Below are 17,865 nucleotides of genomic sequence, written 5' to 3' on the forward strand. Positions count from 1 at the left end.
AGTTTTATACTAAGTTTTAAATGTACAACTATTGTATGCTTTCCACTTCAAGTCTTGACAATTATTTTCCTGTTGAGTCTAAATCAGGCAATAGATGCCAGTAAGCTGAACTATTGTTATGCTTACAGCTGCAGCTGCACTGTCTCAAAAATAGATGTGAAAAAAAAAAAAAAAAGCAAAACAAAAAACAAAAGCAAAAAAACTGTAGAATGATTTGGAAAAGATATGGAAGTCATCTAGATTTCTAAGAAATTGCAGTCAAACCACTTGCACCTGGGTTCCCTGAGGTACATTTTCTTTTAGCTGACATTAGTATAGTTGGGAATTTCCTTATCATGGGCACAGGGACGTGTTATAGCTACTTAATTTTTTTGTTGAAATTGCTATCTTTTCTTATCCTTCAAGATAGTAAAAAAAAAAAAAAATCACTTATGCTTTTTATTTGTTTGCTTCTTTCTGACTTTAGGTTAAAATGCATTTGAATGTGTATATATATATACTTGTGTTTATAAAAACCATTTTTGTTTCCAGAATTCATATCTTAATGGGTAACAAAGAAAATGCCAATGCTTAATCATATTAGAATAAGGGAACAAAATAAGTTTTGCATATACTCTTAAGCTTATGAGTCAGTCAATTAAATAAGAAATTTTCATTAGGAGTTTCACTAGATCTAATGCATTTGCTAAGCACTTTGTGGGATTGATAAAAGTGTAGAATTCTTATTTTGTTCAAGGAGCCCCCAATATTTTCACAATGTGGAGACAGTAAAAGAATAAAGATAATGATAAAAGGAGAAGGTGACATACCAGTTTTCTAATCATCTAGTGTAAATTCAGAAAACTATGATCATGGCATCTGGTCCCATCACTTCATGGGAAATAGATGGGGAAACAGTGGAAACAGTGTCAGATTTTATTTTTTTGGGCTCCAAAATCACTGCAGATGGTGACTGCAGCCATGATATTAAAAGACGCTTACTCCTTAGAAGGAAAGTTATGACCAACCTAGATAGCATATTCAAAAGCAGAGACATTACTTTGCCAACAAAGGTCTGTCTAGTCAAGGCTATGGTTTTTCCAGTGGTCATGTATAGATGTGAGAGTTGGACTGTGAAGAAAGCGGAGCGCCAAAGAATTGATGCTTTTGAACTGTGGTGTTGGAAAAGACTCTTGAGAGTCCCTTGGACTGCAAGGAGATCCAACCAGTCCATTCTAAAGGAGATCTGGGTGTTCTTTGGAAGGAATGATGCTAAAGCTGAAACTCCAGTACTTTGGCCACCTCATGTAAAGAGTTGACTCATCATTCAGGATGGGGAGCACGTGTATACCTGAAATTAAAAAAAAAAAAAAAAAAAAAAAAAAAAAAAAAGAGTTGACTCATTGGAAAAAACTCTGATGCTGGGAGGGATTGGGGGCAGGAGGAGAAGGGGACGACAGGGGATGAGATGGCTAGATGGCATCACCAACTCAATGGACCAATGGACGTGAGTTTGAGTGAACTCTGGGAGTTGGTGATGGACAGGGAGCCCTGGCGTGCTGCGATTCATGGGGTCGCAAAGAGTTGGACATGATTGAGTGATGAACTGAACTGAAATGAAGTGTAAATAATTCTAGATTTGGCTAATCCAAATCTAGTATTTCTAGTGAAATCCAGACAACTGGAGGTTCTGGATTGTTTTTGTAAATATAAAAATGCTCTTAAGATATCTTAAATAGCCTAACTAAAATAAATCTCTCTCTCTTTTTAATTTGTACCTCTATTCTTCCTCAGCTATTTCTCGCATCCCCTCACCCTCCTAGTAACCAGTTTGTTTTCTGCATCTATGCAGAAAATTTTCATTATGTTAATTTGTTTTATGCTTTAGATTTCACATACAAATGAAATCATAGTTTGTTTTTTTCCTCTGTCCAAGGGAGACTACTACTACTGAGCAGACTACCCTCAAGGTCCATCCACAGCAAGATTTAATTTTATTTATGATAAGCAATATTTCATTTTATACATAAACCACATCTTTATTCTTTATAATAAGGCCTTATATATCTCAGAAGAAGTGACAAGTACTTCAGAAAAGAAGTCTACAAAGTGAGTATGCAAGTAAATTGCAAGTCAGTAGATCATTTGTGGAGAAGGCAATGGCACCCCACTCCCGTATTCTTGCCTGGAAAATCCCATGGACGGAGGAGCCTGGTAGGCTGCAGTCCATGGGGTCACTAGAGTCGGACACGACTGAGTGACTTCACTTTCACTTTTCACTTTCATGCATTGGAGAAGGAAATGGCAACCCACTCCAGTGTTCTTGCCTGGAGAATCCCAGGGATGGGGGAGCCTGGTGGGCTGCCGTCTATGGGGTCGCACAGAGTCGGACACCACTGAAGTCACTTAGCAGTAGCAGTAGCAGATCATTTGTAATCAAATGTTTCATGATTTCTTTAAAAATCATAAAGAAACAAAATATTAAGATTGGGTTAAATATTGAAAGTTTTGGGTTTTTTTTTTTTCAAGAAAAGAGTTTAGGGACTAAGAGATTAGAAAGTTCTAATCTATGCACTGTCACAAGCTTCTCATCTATGACCTCCTTTTATTACATATAAAATGAAGGGATTCATTTTGTCATTACTATTCCCATTCTCTTTCATTTACCTGTTGTGCAGAATAGTACATCCTTTGACTTGTCCTAAACCAGGTGGCTTCATTAATTTTACCATAGCTTTTTGTGTGGTCAACATATTATTTTTCGTTTAGCAGAAATATTGTTCATTTGTGTATCTCACAAAAATTAGTTGTAGGTGAGGCACTGTGGATAGAGGGCATCACACCTGAATATAAATCTGCAAACTACCCTTCCCTAGGAGATGCTAGTAGATAGTTTCCCTAATTGCCCTCCACACACATTTCCTGCTTATATGTTTCTTTGTTAACTCCTAATTACTTGAGCCTGAGGCTTTACCTGAGTGAAACAGGAACTAAATTTTCACTCCCTCAGTAAAGTAGCTGAGTATAATTTTCTTAAGTTTAATAGGTTTTCCAGTTGTATTTTAATAAAATCTGTAAGTTAAAATGCTATGTGATTTTTATAAAATGATTTTCATAATAATTATTATATGGTTATTGCTTGTGCACTAGAATGTTAACGGAAATGGCTGGATGCCTCTTTATAGATCTATGTATAATTAGAAAAAAGAGTTTAGCCTAAGATTTTCTGTCAAAACCAAAATACCCTCATTCAGAAATAATGTGCATTTGCCTATTTTATAATCCTGTTGTTTCCTATTGTTATTCAGATAGCATCTTCAATTAGAGTGTTCAGACTTTAAGTAAATAAGTTCATGTCAATGGACTTCTCTAAAATGCTGGATGCCTGCTTTACCTTTTACACACACAGATACACATGTGTTTTTGTTCACATGACTCTAGTTTTCAATATAAATTGATCACATTTTCTTGAATTGCCAGCTTCTCATTTTTTACTAGTCCTCTGTACCCTTGACACTGGACAAATCATCACAAACTTCTTTTCACTGAAGAATCATATGACATTAAACTTTTAAAAAAAGATCATTCCATCACAGATCTCTGAAATACCAGCAGTGTAGTATCTTTTGTAGTCTGCTATTAGCAGAAGTATTGTTATAACATATTATGGCAAAAGCTATGGTGGCCACACTTGTATTTCAGGTTTATTAAAAAAGATTATTCAACATTAAGAAACAAACAGCCCATTTAAAAAATGATCCATGGATTTTAAAAGGCACTTTACTAAAGAAGATATGCAGATAATAAATAAACAAATAATCCACAATACATGTCATGAGGAAATGCAAATTAAAACAACAGTGAGATACAACTGCATTCCTGTTAGAATTGCCAAAATCTGGAACATTTTCACCACTAAATTCTGGTGAGGTTGTAGAGCAATAGGAATTCTCATACATTCCTGGAGGGAAAGCAGAATGTTGTAGCCACTTTGGAAGACAGTTTGACATTTCTTATAAAACTATACATAATCTTAACTTTGTGTGTGCTAAGTCGCTTAGTTTGCGTTTCACTTTTAGCGACTCTATGGACTTTAGACTACCAGGCTCCACTCTCCATGGCATTCTCCAGGCACGAATATTGGAGTGGGCTGCCACGCCCTCCTCCAGGGGATCTTTCCAACCCAGTGATCAAACCTGCATCTCTTATTTCTCCTGTACTGGCAGGCAGGTTCTTTACCACTAGTGCCACCTGGGAAGCCCACTGTTAACCTTATGACAAAGCAGTTGTGCTTCTTGGTATTTACCTAAAGGAGCAGAAAACTATGTTCACACAAAAGTCTGCACATGGATGTTTATAGTTACTTTACTGATAAGTGTCAAACTCTGAAAGCAACCAAGATGTCCTTTAGTAAGTAAATGAATAAACTCTAGTACATCCAGACAATAGAATATTATTCAGTGCTAAAAGAGATGAGCTATCAAAGCCATGGAAAGACATGGAGGAAGCTTCAATGCATATCATTAATACTAAGTTAAAGAAGCCTGGAATAGGAAATGGCAACCCAGTCCATTATTCTTGCCTAGAGAATCCTATGGACAGAGGAGCCTAGCAAGTTACAGTCCATGGAATTGCAAAGAGAGTCAGACACAACTTAGAGATTGAACAACAAGCCAATCTGAAAATATTATGTACTGAATGATTCAACTATATGACAAATAAAATGGAAAACTAGGGAGATGGTAAAAAAAAAAAAAAAAATCAATGGTTGCATGAGATTGTTGCCAGAGGATGAATAGACAGAGCACAGAAAATTTTCAGTGAAAATACTCTATATGATACCATAATGGTAAACGTACACCATTAAACATTTGTTCAAACCCATACAAAGTACAACACAAAGAGTGAAATGTCAACTGTGGGCTTTGCATGATTTTGATGTGTCAGTACAGGCTCGCCCTTGGTGAAAGTGTACTGTTTTGTGATGTTGACAATGAGGAAGGCGAGGCAGTGTACAAAATATGTGGGAAAGCTCTATATTTCCTTTTTAATATTTTTATAAACCTAAAGCTGTTCTAAAAATATAGTTTATCATTTTCACTTTTTATAAACTGTGTGTGAATCATTTGTTACTTTATTCTTTTTTCGTTCTATAACTAAATTTTTATACAATTTTAGTAGCATTCAATCTCCAGTTCCACGATACTTTTATCTCACATAATGTCAAGTTCAGAACTAAAACGTGTAACATAGCACCTTTTTTTTTAAACCACATAGTACATACCAGTTTTTTATTTGTTTACCAACTATACAAACACGTAAAGGGAAGACTACATTGAGATTGAGATTTAGGAAGTATTAAAGCAAGTTTTAAGACAGTGTTTTACATCTTAAATCCAAAGTTCCTTCTCCTTTAGCCACATTAGTGCCCTTTCAATTGCTTGCAATGAAGTCGTCTTTCAATGAGAATGGTGCTGTGTTTAAAGATGATAATGAATACCTTTCTCAATGCTTACAATTTTTTGCTAAATTCCACTGCAGAATTCACCAAAGATGCACCAAAATTCTGTATTTTTAGAGAACTTTGTGTAATGACTACCTAGTGCTTTCTAGCTAACATTGGAATGACCAAAGTAGTCTGTCTACATCTAGGTTGAGCAGTTTGTCAACGACAAAGAGAGGCCTTGACAGCCACTTTCTCTTCTCTCACCCCTACTGCATTCTTTTCCACGAATGAACCAGACTTGAAAGCTCACCTTTACCCCAAGAAAGGATTGGTCTTGATTTCAGCCTTTCCCTATTTGTATTCCTCAGATTTATTCTTAAGCATAAAGAAACTTTGCAAAATAAAAATGCTACAGGAGGAATCACGTTCAGAAAACATTGCCCTAGTGAAGACAAATTTCTTTACAGCAGGACTGTTCAGTGCCTACATTCTACATATGTTGATGCGTATTATGATTCTCTAAAAAGAGGAAATAGTCGTTTTTCTCAAGTTTATTTGATATTGGAAACTTCACTTAGTTGAATACCTGATTTGGCAAATCCAGTTTGAGAAACACAGCTTTAGCAATTATTTATACTTTCGCATAAAGGAAGAAGAAGAGACTAGGATTTGGTAAGAGTAAATCTAACTTAATGTCAGTGAGATTCCAAATATAAATGCTAATTTTGGTGACAAATTTATTTAGGTTTATTCTGCAGAAGCTCACCAGCATGATGTAGCTGATGGGCAGAGTAGTAGAAGAGAAGAGATTCTCTTTTTTATGGAAGTGTGTGCTGACGGTATAAGTGCAGTTCATAATTTTCACCACAAGATTGTAACAACAGCTACATAAATACTTTAGCCAACATAACCTGCAATTCAAGAGTAGAGTAATAGATGTCTTTTTGTGCAACAGACAGCAAATACTTAATCAGTTAATAGAATAATCTTACCTAAAAATGCTAATAGGCAACTTAAAAAAAAAAAAAAAAAGGAAACAAAAACAGATCCAGTTGAGCAATTTCTTATTGAACCAGTTTGTTTTTAATGTCAAAGTCACTTACAAAATCACTCCCTCTTAGTAAACTAGGAAATTAGGAAGTTAGTAAGCAGCTTGAGGAGTCCACTTAATCATCTCATTAACAAGTATGTACTTAGTTTCTGTGTCAATAAAGAGGTGATGATGCTGGAGTTTATTTTCATGTGGATATGCTCTCTGTCCCCAGTTATGTGGTGAACTTAGGGTGATGTCTGCTTGTCTATTACTTTTGAACTTTTTCAATGCTACGTTGCTTTTTTACAATTTCAGCATTTAACACATTTGGTCAACTTGATGTTCAGGCAAATAAAACAGTCTCTCAGAGCTATATTTAATGAGCAGGATCTTTCTAGATTGAAGGAGTTCAGATGTGTTTGCAAGTACATATTTTAATGTCTGGACCCTTAATTTGTAGAGTGAATCAAGAGATGTACTTCTATTTTGTTTTTCAAAAGATTCACTCATTGCTTTTCCCACTGACATCACATTTTCTAAATAAATGCTCCAGTATGAAAAATCTGGGAGTGATAAAGTGTCTGCTCACACACAGAACCAGAAATTTTACCACTAGACAGAGTGAGCTGTTGAAAACATTCTTTACACTGTTAATTTTCTGTTAAAAAGTCTTATATACTTTGGTGTGATTTTCTCTGCATAGAGATCATAGTGGATCTCACAATTATCTCAAAAACATAGAAAATGCAATAAACTGTTTCTCTTTGACCTGATTCTTCAGTCACATAGCTACGTGACAGATAATCACCATTCAGTTACAGATGAAAAATTCTAATTTTGTATTTTACCCTGCAAAAAGTGTACACTAACTTTATTTAATGAAGGCACTTTTCTGAATTTGTAAGGTCTAAAAACACCTAGTGAAAGACCAGGCCCTCAGAGCTTTTGTGGGCGAGTTGTACTCTTTGCCCTAGTCAGGCAGTTGTTGCTCTTCCTTTTCTTCTTTATTAAAGGTTCTAATGGACTTAGAAAGATTTGCATTTCTTTGGCAGCATTATTCTGCCTCATTTTCTTAATGCTATCCTGTGGGTTTTGCCAGCTTCCTCTTTTATCTGTCTCTTCAACCTAAATTAAATTCAAACAAGCATACATCATTCTCCATGAATATTATAAAACCTAGAAAGTGAACTTTTGTGAACATAGTAAATAATAGTTTTGAAGGTAATATTTAAGTGCCTTTTAAAGCCAAGTCATTGCACTTGGTAATGGAACTAGATAATTAAACAAAATAAACTGCTTAAGATAACATTAAGATGTTGGCTGCAGGAATACTTGGCAAAGCAAGGTAATTGAACTACATTTTTGTTTATTTTATTTTTTCCTCCTCATTAGTTCAGGTGAAGTTCCTAGTTATGTCCCTCCTCTCACAAAGACACTTCTGTCAGATCTCTGACTAGTCGTCTCTGCTTATGAGATTGCTTAGTAAGCAAGATCTTCAGGTACAGGAAACTGAGAGGGCTATAGAACAGAAATCATGACTTATTTCTACCTAATAATCTTCTCATCCCACCTCCCACTTAAGTATTTTCAGAATTCTGACAAAAATTGGAAAGCAGGTCTTAAGGCAGATGTTACTTCTCTGAACCACAGATATTCCTCTCAGGAAACCTAACTGCATATCTTAAGGCCACTTGGTAGGTATAGGGAGCTAGAGCTAGTTCCCAAACAAAAGGCTGTTTTTCTTCCTCGTGTGGCTCCCTGAGGGCACGGACACACTTGAGTTTGTTTTCCCTTTGTTCCGTACTGGAAAGAGGACCTGTGTCACCAAGGCGACCGACTTTGACCCAAGGCATGAAAAACAAAAAAGAAGTTGGTTGTTCCCACTGGACCTGCCTTTTTTAGAGAGCTAGCAGATGACTTTAGCTTTTGGCATTTCCCTCATCTTCTGTGAGGCCAGGATTTAATCACAGGCACATTCACATTCTAACCTGACTTTCTCTGCTTCTTTACTGTATCCTCTACTTGCAAACAAAGACTGCAGCCCATATTGGGCTTTCTTTATAACTCAAAATTTTATTAAAAAAAACACATAAAAATAAATTTACACCTTTGCCACCTATTCTTCCAAAACCCAGGGTTTTGGCTCCCCTTTTCTAACTGCCTGAGAAAGGCCAGGTTTGTCAAGGAAAAGACTACCTAGGGCTATCCCATAACCACCAGAATCCAGGCAACTGGAATTAGGGAATATAGATATTTCAGGATCAATATAGTATTCTTTGGGCTTCCCTGGTAGCTCAGCTGGTAAAAATCCTCCTGCAGGTGGGAGACCTGGGTTTGATCCCTGGGTTGGGAAGATCCCCTGAAGGAGGGCATGGCAACCCAGTCCAGTATTCTTGCCTAGAGAATCCCCATGGACAGAGGAGCCTGGTGGGCTACAGTCAACACAGCACATAATATTCTTTGCTATAATTCACTCTCTTTCATCTAATTATTTCCCTTTTTCTTTCAAGATAAAGTAGCTAGTTCTGTGCTTTTATGTGTGGTACCTACAGAGAGAGCTTAGAGTTTGAGTAAAAAGAGGCAAGAATTTTGAGCTATGACTAAATCATTTACAAAACTGAAGGACCAGTTTGGTCTTCATGGAACCACAAACAGGACAGTTAGGAAGCCATGCGCAAAGATAAAATTAGGAGGCAGAAAATTTGGTGGCTTCTAAAAAATACCTCTTTGATCCATCTGGGGCCAAAGTGAGGCAGCCCTTCCCAGAGTTCCTGATGGCAGTGTTCTCTTGACTGTTGTATTTCAAACCTTATCTCAGATCTAAGTTTCTTCCTATTTTGTAGACTTGCTTGGATAAAGAGGCACTTGAAATCACTTCTCAGAGAGCCCTTCACCACATACCTTATAATTTTTCCAACTCTTTTCCCCCAAACTCCCCATGTGGAGGAACCTTTTTCTATTATGAGGAAGAAAATGAATGGATGTCCCTCCAAATACTTTTTTTTTTGTCCTATATCTCAGTTAATGTTACTAAACTTTCCAGTAAGAGAATGCAGATGGTTGAGATTCCTATTTTTGCTGAGACAGTTCTTCTCTCTCAAAGGAAAAGTTACAGTATAAGCAGGGCATATGGGGAGATGTGATAACTTAATAAACTACTGATACATGACAGTTGCTTTTGTTGGTTGTGACTTGTTAATTGTGTGAAACAAATGTTAAAGCAGTAAAAGGGCAGTTGTTAGAAGCTCAGAGAAGGCTCTTGACTATAAGAAAATTCATTATCTTAATATTTAGGATTGGGGTGAGGACTGACATATATCAATTATTCACACAGTACATGACACATAGAGGAATGGCTACTAAAAATTATTAATAGTGACACAAAAAATCAGTTTCAAAATAGAGTATGGCTTCTGTTGCTGCTTATACTTCAGTAAAAATGTACATTTTTAACAAATAATGCAAAAACACATGCATATTAATGGGTCTTCTAAAACTTTCTCTGTGAGAGGGATTGACTTGGCTCATTTATTCAAAAGCAGAGACATTACTTTGCCAACAAAGGTTCGTCTAGTCAAGGCTATGGTTTTCCTGTGGTCATGTATGGATGTGAGAGTTGGACTGTGAAGAAAGCTGAGTGCTGAAGAATTGATGCTTTTGAACCGTGATGTTGGAGAAGACTCTTGAGAGTCCCTGGACTGCAAGGAGATCCAACCAGTCCATTCTGAAGGAGATCAGCCCTGGGATTACTTTGGAAGGAATGATGCTGAAGCTGAAACTCCAGTACTTTGGCCACCTCATGCAAAGAGTTGACTCATTGGAAAAGACTCTGATGCTAGGAGGGATTGGGGGCAGGAGGAGAAGGGGACGACAGAGGATGAGATGGCTGGATGGCATCACTGACTCGATGGACGTGAGTCTGAGTGAACTCTGGGAATTGGTGATGGACAGGGTGGCCTGGTGTGCTGAGATTCATGGGGTTGCAAAAAGTCGGACACGACTGAGCAACTGAACTGAAATGAACTGAACTGAACTGAATCTCATCATAGAAGATCCTTATATAATACTTCTATGAAGTAATGTTTCTATGAACCACTCATGGGGAAGGTAACATGTATCTTTTTTTTCTGAGCATGGGGGAGAGTGTATACAGATTTCTCTCCATATTCAATATTCTCCGATCCCCCTTTATGCTCCCAATAAGTAAAATCTTTTACATTTTTCTAGCCAAAGGAGGACTGAGTAAGGGAAAATTTTACTGGATCCTTTCCTTGAATCTCAAGATTCTAGATTTGGAGGGGAGTTGGCTATGGGAATGAGGAAGAAAAGAGAGAGAGAATGAGTCATTTAGTTACTGTGTTACAGAAGGAGCAAAGAAATTAGTTAATTGTATTCAGTTCATGTTATCTGAGAGAGGTAGAGGGAAAAAAGTCTACCTATTCTTATCACAAGGATTTAACATATTGTCTACCAAGCCTAACTCAATCTAGAATAACTTCTGGGCTTTTGAATTTGATGAAGGGGTGGCAGGGAAAGAACCTGCCTGTGGTGTATTAAAAACATTTGTATACGTCTCTTATGCATTAATCATCATAGCTCAGTTCGGTCACTCAGCCGTGTCTGACTCTTTGTGACCCCATGGACTGCAGCACCCCAGGTGTCGCTATCAATCACCAACTCCCGGAGCTTGCTCAAACTCATGTCCATCGAGTCAGTGATGTCATCCAACAATCTCATCCTCTGTCGTCCCCTTCTCCTCCTGCCTTCAATCTTTCCCAGCATCAAGGTCTTTACCAATGACTCAGTTCTTCACATCAGGTGGCCAAAGTTTGGAGTTTCAGCTTCAGCCTCAGTCCTTCCAATGAATATTCAGGACTGATTTCCTTTAGGATGGACTGGTTGGGTCTTCTCATAGTTCAAGGGACTCTCAAGAGTCTTCTCCAACATCACAGTTCAAAAGCATCAATTCTTTGGCACTCAGCTTTCTTTAGAGTCCAATTCTCACATCTATACATAACTACTGGAAAAACCATAGCTTTGACTGGACAGACCTTTGTAGGCAAAGTAATATCTCTGTTTTTTAATATGCTGACTAGGTTAGTCATTTCGGAGAAGGCAATGGCAACCCACTCCATTGTTCTTCCCTGGAAAATTGCATGGATAGAGGAGACTGGTAGGCTGAAGTCCATGGGGTTGCTAAAAGCTAGACACGACTGAGTGACTTCACTTTCACTTTTTACTTTCAAGCATTGGAGAAGGAAATGGGAACCCATTCCAGTGTTCTTGCCTGGAGAATCCCAGGGACAGGAGAGCCTGGTGGGCTGCCATCTATGGGGTCACACAGAATCGGACATGACTGAAGCAACTTAGCAGCAGCAGCAGCAGCAGCAGCATCAACAGCAGCAGCAGCATGTTGGTAATAGCTTTTCTTCCAAGGAGCAAGCATCATTAAATTTCATGGTTGTAATCACCATCTGCAGTGATTTTGGAGCCCAAGACAATAAAGTCTGCCACTGTTTCCATTGTTTCCCCATCTATTTGCCATGAAGTGATGGGACTGGATGCCATGATCTTAGTCTTCTGAATGTTGAGTTTAAAACCAACTTTTTCACTCTCCTCTTTCACTTTCATCAAAAGGTTCTTTAGTTCTTCTTCCCTTTCTCCCAGCAATCTTGAGTCTAGCTTCTGCTTCATCCAGCCCGGCATTTTGCATGATGTACTCTGCATAGAAGTTAAATAAGCAGGGTGACAATATACAGCCTTGATGTACTCCTTTCCCAATTTGGAACCAGGGTGGCTCAGAGGTTAAAGCGTCTGCCTGCAATGAAGGAGACCTGGGTTCGATCCCTGGGTCGGGAAGGTCCCCTGGAGAAGGAAATGGCAACCCACTCCAGTATTCTTGCCTGGAGAATCCCATGGATGGAGGAGCCTGGTGGGCTACAGTCCATGGTGTTGCCAAGAGTCAGACACAGCTGAGTGACTTCACTTTCACTCTCTGTTGTTCCATCTCCAGTTCTAACTGTTGCTTCTTGACCTGCATACAGATTTCTCAGGAGGAAGGTAAGGTGGTCTTGTATTCCCATCTCTTGAAGAATTTTCCAGAGTTTGTTGTGATCTACACAGTCAAAGGCCTTGGCGTATTCAGTAAAGCAGAAGTAGACATTTTTCTGGAACTCTCTTGCTTTCTCAATGATCCAGTGGATGTTGGCAATTTGATCTCTGGTTCCTCTGCCTTTTCTAAATCCAGCTTGAACATCTGGAAGTTCTTGGTTTACATACTGCTGAGGCCTTACTCGGAGAATTTTGAGCATTTCTTTGCTAGGGTGTGAGATGAGTGCAATTGTGCAGTAGTCTGAACATTCTTTGGCATTGCCTTTCTTTGGGATTGGAATGAAAACTGACATTTTCCAGTCCTGTGGCCACTGCTGAGTTTTCCAAATTTGCTGGCATATTAGGTGCAGCACTTTCACAGCATCATCTTTTAGGATTTGAAATAGCTCAACTGGAACTCCATCACGTCAACTAACTTTGTTTGTAGTGATGCTTTCTAAGGCCCACTTGACTTCACATTCCAGCATGTCTGGCTCTCAGTGAGTGATTACGCCTTTGTGGTTATCTGGGTCATGAAGATTTCTTTTGTATAGTTCTTCTGTGCATTAATCATACTTTCAAAAAACCCAATTGTCCTAGATATCATCAGTGTTTGTAATTTTTTGCTTATTTAACTTTTTGCCTATTTTCTTAAATTTACTGTATACTTTACTTATATCTAAATATACAAATACTTTTATTATAAACCAATATGTTCTCACTAAAAAGCATAATCCAGTCACAGAAAGACAAATACTGCATCATTTCACTTATCTGAGGAATTCGAACTGTGAAACTCAAAGAAGCAGAGAACAGAATATTGTCTGAAGACAGGAGGAATTAGGATTTGCTATTCAGTGGATATGGGACCTCCCTAGTAGTTCAGTGGTAAAGAATTTGCCTGCAATGTTGGAGATGCAGGAGATACAGATTTGGTCCCTAGGTGGGGAAGGTCCCCTGGAGAATGAAATGGCAGCCCACTCAAGTATTCTTGCCTGAGAAATCCCATGGACAGAACAGCCCAGTGGCTACAGCCCATGGGATCATAAGAGTCAGACACAGCTTAGTGACAACAGCACCTCCATTTGATGGATACGTTTAGACTATGCAAGATAATTAAGTTCTAGCAATCTGCTGTACAGCATTGTGCCTATAAATAACAATACTCTATTGTATACTTAAAAGTCTGTTCAACAGGTAATTATTTTTATATATATATATATATATGAAACCTATGTATATGCAATAGCAAAAAGCCCCATAATTCTTCTATACCTGTCATTTTCTCTGTTTTTCAGCAATCGGTTTGCAAACTATACATTAAAAGATGTGTAATTATAAAGTATGTGGATTTTTGTCTGGTACTTTTCTATGCTTTCTGTTTCTGTGGTTGTTATAACCGTGACTTGTTTTACTGGATGGGTGTTTTATTATATGTCTCCTACTGAGGCACCTAATGGTATAAGGCTATGGTTCTGAAAAGCTGGGCTAAAATTCTTACTCCTCATTTATTACCTGTGGCATCATGGGAAGTTTTCATATTCACTCACCTTTGGTTTCCCTAAATTTAAAAGAACAGTATCTCATTTTAGGGTTTGTTGTGAGAATGAGAAGAGTTACTAAATGACAAATACTTAGAACAGTACTTGACACATAGTAAGCCCTCAATACATGGAGCTAGCATTATTATTATTTTACATGAGTGTGAGTTCAATTTTCAATAATTGCCAATGCAATACTATCTTGAAAAAATTTAGTAGAATTATATATTTTATATTAGATATTATCTAAGATATTAGATTTTTTTGCATTCAAAATATTATTATGTTTTTAATGTAGGGAGTAGAGGAGCTTTGGGAGATATCTGCCATCTTCTAAAGTGTGTACGAAATCTCAAAACATCTATTGGAGGTTTTATGTAATGGAATTACCGAAGGTTCTTCATGAGGTTCTATTATCTTTTACTATATTATAAAATTGTCTCTCTGTACTATAACATTTCACCTACTTGGAATTCAGTAATTTTCCAAACATATCTTGTGGATACACAGATAAAGTGTATGGAGTATGAATGAAAAAACTTTTGAAGATCTATAATTCATATCACACAATATATGAAATAATGCTCAAGTACTAAATACACTCAAATTCTTATTCACAGCTATGGAATATCATTTTATATGAATTCCTACTAGTTTTTTCTGGGTTTCCATTAGAATAGAAGCAAAGTAAAATTAAATTTTAAAAATGCAAAATAACATAAAACTTGATTGAATTAAATTAGAGTAAATTGAAATACAGAATAACAGTTTCAGTGAGAGCAGTAAAATATGCAAGCCAGGCATCAGAGGAAAATATGTAAAATATCCACAGAATCAGAAAGTAAGAATTACAAATATAGCTCAGTGTAAGTTCATTTAACATAATGGCAAACTGCCTTACATAACTCAGTAGGCCCTGGGGGCATTGCTATATTATAACACAAGACAATAATTTAAATTCTTACTGAATCATCAATGACCGTTTAAATGGTTTTCAATGTGTTCTCTTTATACATATAGGAAAATATATAATAAATTTCAAAAGTATATGACAAAAAATGCCTATGATTTTTAAGTGCCTTTGTTTTAAGTGTTAGAAAAAATAATAAAAACAAATTATTCAAAATGACTTATTCACAGAATGTTTGTATTTTGTTTCAGAGACAGCCGCAATCTAGTGAAATTCTGTGCCTATTTCCCTTCATGGTTCGTCATAGACAGATGGCTGGTAAGCATAGTGGAGAAGGAAGACTGAAGAGGGCAGCTGTTACAATGAACCAGGAGCCTCAGCAAACTCTCTTGTATTTTACCCTAGCATTATGTAATGAAACGTTAATCTCTGAATATTATATACATTGTATTCTCCATGTTCTATTTTTTACAATATTTTATAAATAATGGTAAAATTGCTATAATACATTTCTTTCTGTCACTTATTTAAACAAAAATATTAACACTGTATTTTTAAAATTTATTTTTCTTTTGTTTGTTCACTGTAAAATATCCTAATTTTATTAAGAAAATGATTATTTTAAGATCCATCATCCCACAGAAACCATAGCAGCTTAGTCAAGAAGAGACCAGAACTATTGGTTCTATATTTTGCTCCATTAAGCAAAGCAAGACTGTAACATCATAATGAGACACTCAGCTGTATAATTTATTCAGTGAAAAGAATATTATGGTTATATTTATCCATTTCAACCACATTACAATTATAATTATCAGCCCCTTCCAATGTTTACATTACAAAACTGTCTTTCATAAAATATATGTCAGTAATACTTCTCATTCATGGCTTTCTCAATATAGTAGTAGGTTGTTTAAAATCTTAAGTATAAATATAAAAGGTTCTTCATTTTAAAATTTATTTTGTGTTTAACTGAAGCCAGATACTAAAGACAGTATCTTAGTAATGCAATAATGATGCAAAATTATTATTTGTAAATATACATTTAACATGTCTATGATGCTACAAAAACAGAATAAAACTAAGCTACAGATATTTATTTGATAGTTAAGATAGTGAGTAGAATTTTGATTATTTTTTCCCCTTTAAATGCTATTTCTTAAATTGCCTGAAAATACTGCCTCACAGAAGTGCTCTGGCTAATACTGTAATTTAGAAGAGCACTGAAATGTGCCCTCAGCTAGGAAAGTCACAGGTTCTTGGTTCTCCTGTTACTCGTGCAATAGGGAGTTTATAATGGAAATGACAACAGACCATTAACTATAGTACTGCTTGCGGGCATTGATATAAATATCATTACAGATTAAAGACCTCTTCAAGAATTTAGTCAAGTTGGATTAGCAAATAAACTATTAAAGCTGAAGATTAAATTGTGATAGACCAAATAAATTTCCTGCTATATTCTTAATTTCATTTGTTTCCTAGAGTGGCAATGAATCTTTATTATTTGGAAAATGCCTCACAAGTGAACCCTGTGGCTACAGAATGCAGCTAAGAGGTGTGGGAAGAAATGTAAGGTTATTGTTGGCAAAGGATGGGATAGGAGAATAGGGATCAATGTGTTTCAGCTGAGTTTCATAGTCCTTAAACAGATCAGAGAAGCTGGAATATCTGAGCCATTAATTACTGTGCATATCCACCAAACATAGGCAATATATAATGAAGATTCTAATATCTTGGAATCCTAAATACTCCAGGCTTTGAAATTTCCTGTGATAGTCACAAGGAGATCAAAATTACAAAGATTTGAATAGACATTTACAAGTAATATCTACCTGATACATAAAGATGTAGTTATATAAATGTGTGAAAATATGTATTTGTGAATATGTGCATGCGTTCTCTTTAAGGAAAATTTTTAAAAATTTCTTTTTGGCTTCCCTTCTACACTGATTTTGTTTTTACAGATTTCATGACCAAGGTAAACAATTATATTTTCATCTTATTACTGACAGATAAAATTTAAAATTGTATCCATGCTTATACTCATTTTTATGTACTCACTGTGTTAGAGACTTTATTGGCCTTTGTTTATATTTACACTTCTGGTTCATGTTCTATATTTCTACTTATTTCAAATTATGCTATAATTCAGCTCTCTCTCTGAAGACATCAAATAATTTTACAAAGAAATATGTTACTTATGTTAATCTATACATGTATTTATCCTTTTGTCATTCATTTGATTCAGATATTCAAGTCCGAATACACTATAACTTCAAGGAAAATCTCAGGTCCGCTCTGCTTTCTTTCAAACAATACAGACTATGAATCAGGAAGAAAGAATGGCACTAGTGTCATAGAGCTTCTGCAGGAAAATTAGCTGCTTCTAGGGATCACTCCATTTCAGAATAGAAAGTAAAAGCAATAGAAGATTCTCTCACAGCAGCAACATACTGAGATTTGAAATGATGAGTGAAATAAAATATATATAATCAGAACACTACTTGGTTTTACATCTTTTTTTCTTTTTCTCAAAAAGATATGAAAGTAAGTAAAAATTCAGAGGCTAAAGTCTCTCACCAAAAGCCTAGAAAAGTGACAAAGAGCTGCAATAAGAAAGCTCAGAAGGAAAGATAGGTATCATGATAAGAAAGAAAGAAAGAGAGGGAGAAAGGAAGAAACACAAAAATAATTCATGATGACAAGGATTGGCTGGACCAACGAAAACTGATCAAGAAACAAAGCCATACAAAAATTAATGCAAGAATAATCTTGGTGTCTAATGTCAGGCTAGAACTGCTGGTGGGGATAAGAAATCAGTGACAGTGATGGATGCAAGACTGATAACCCTAGCTTCCAACCA

Source organism: Bos mutus, chromosome 9, assembly GCF_027580195.1.
Source record: "Bos mutus isolate GX-2022 chromosome 9, NWIPB_WYAK_1.1, whole genome shotgun sequence".
NCBI classification, from domain to species: Eukaryota; Metazoa; Chordata; class Mammalia; order Artiodactyla; family Bovidae; genus Bos; species Bos mutus.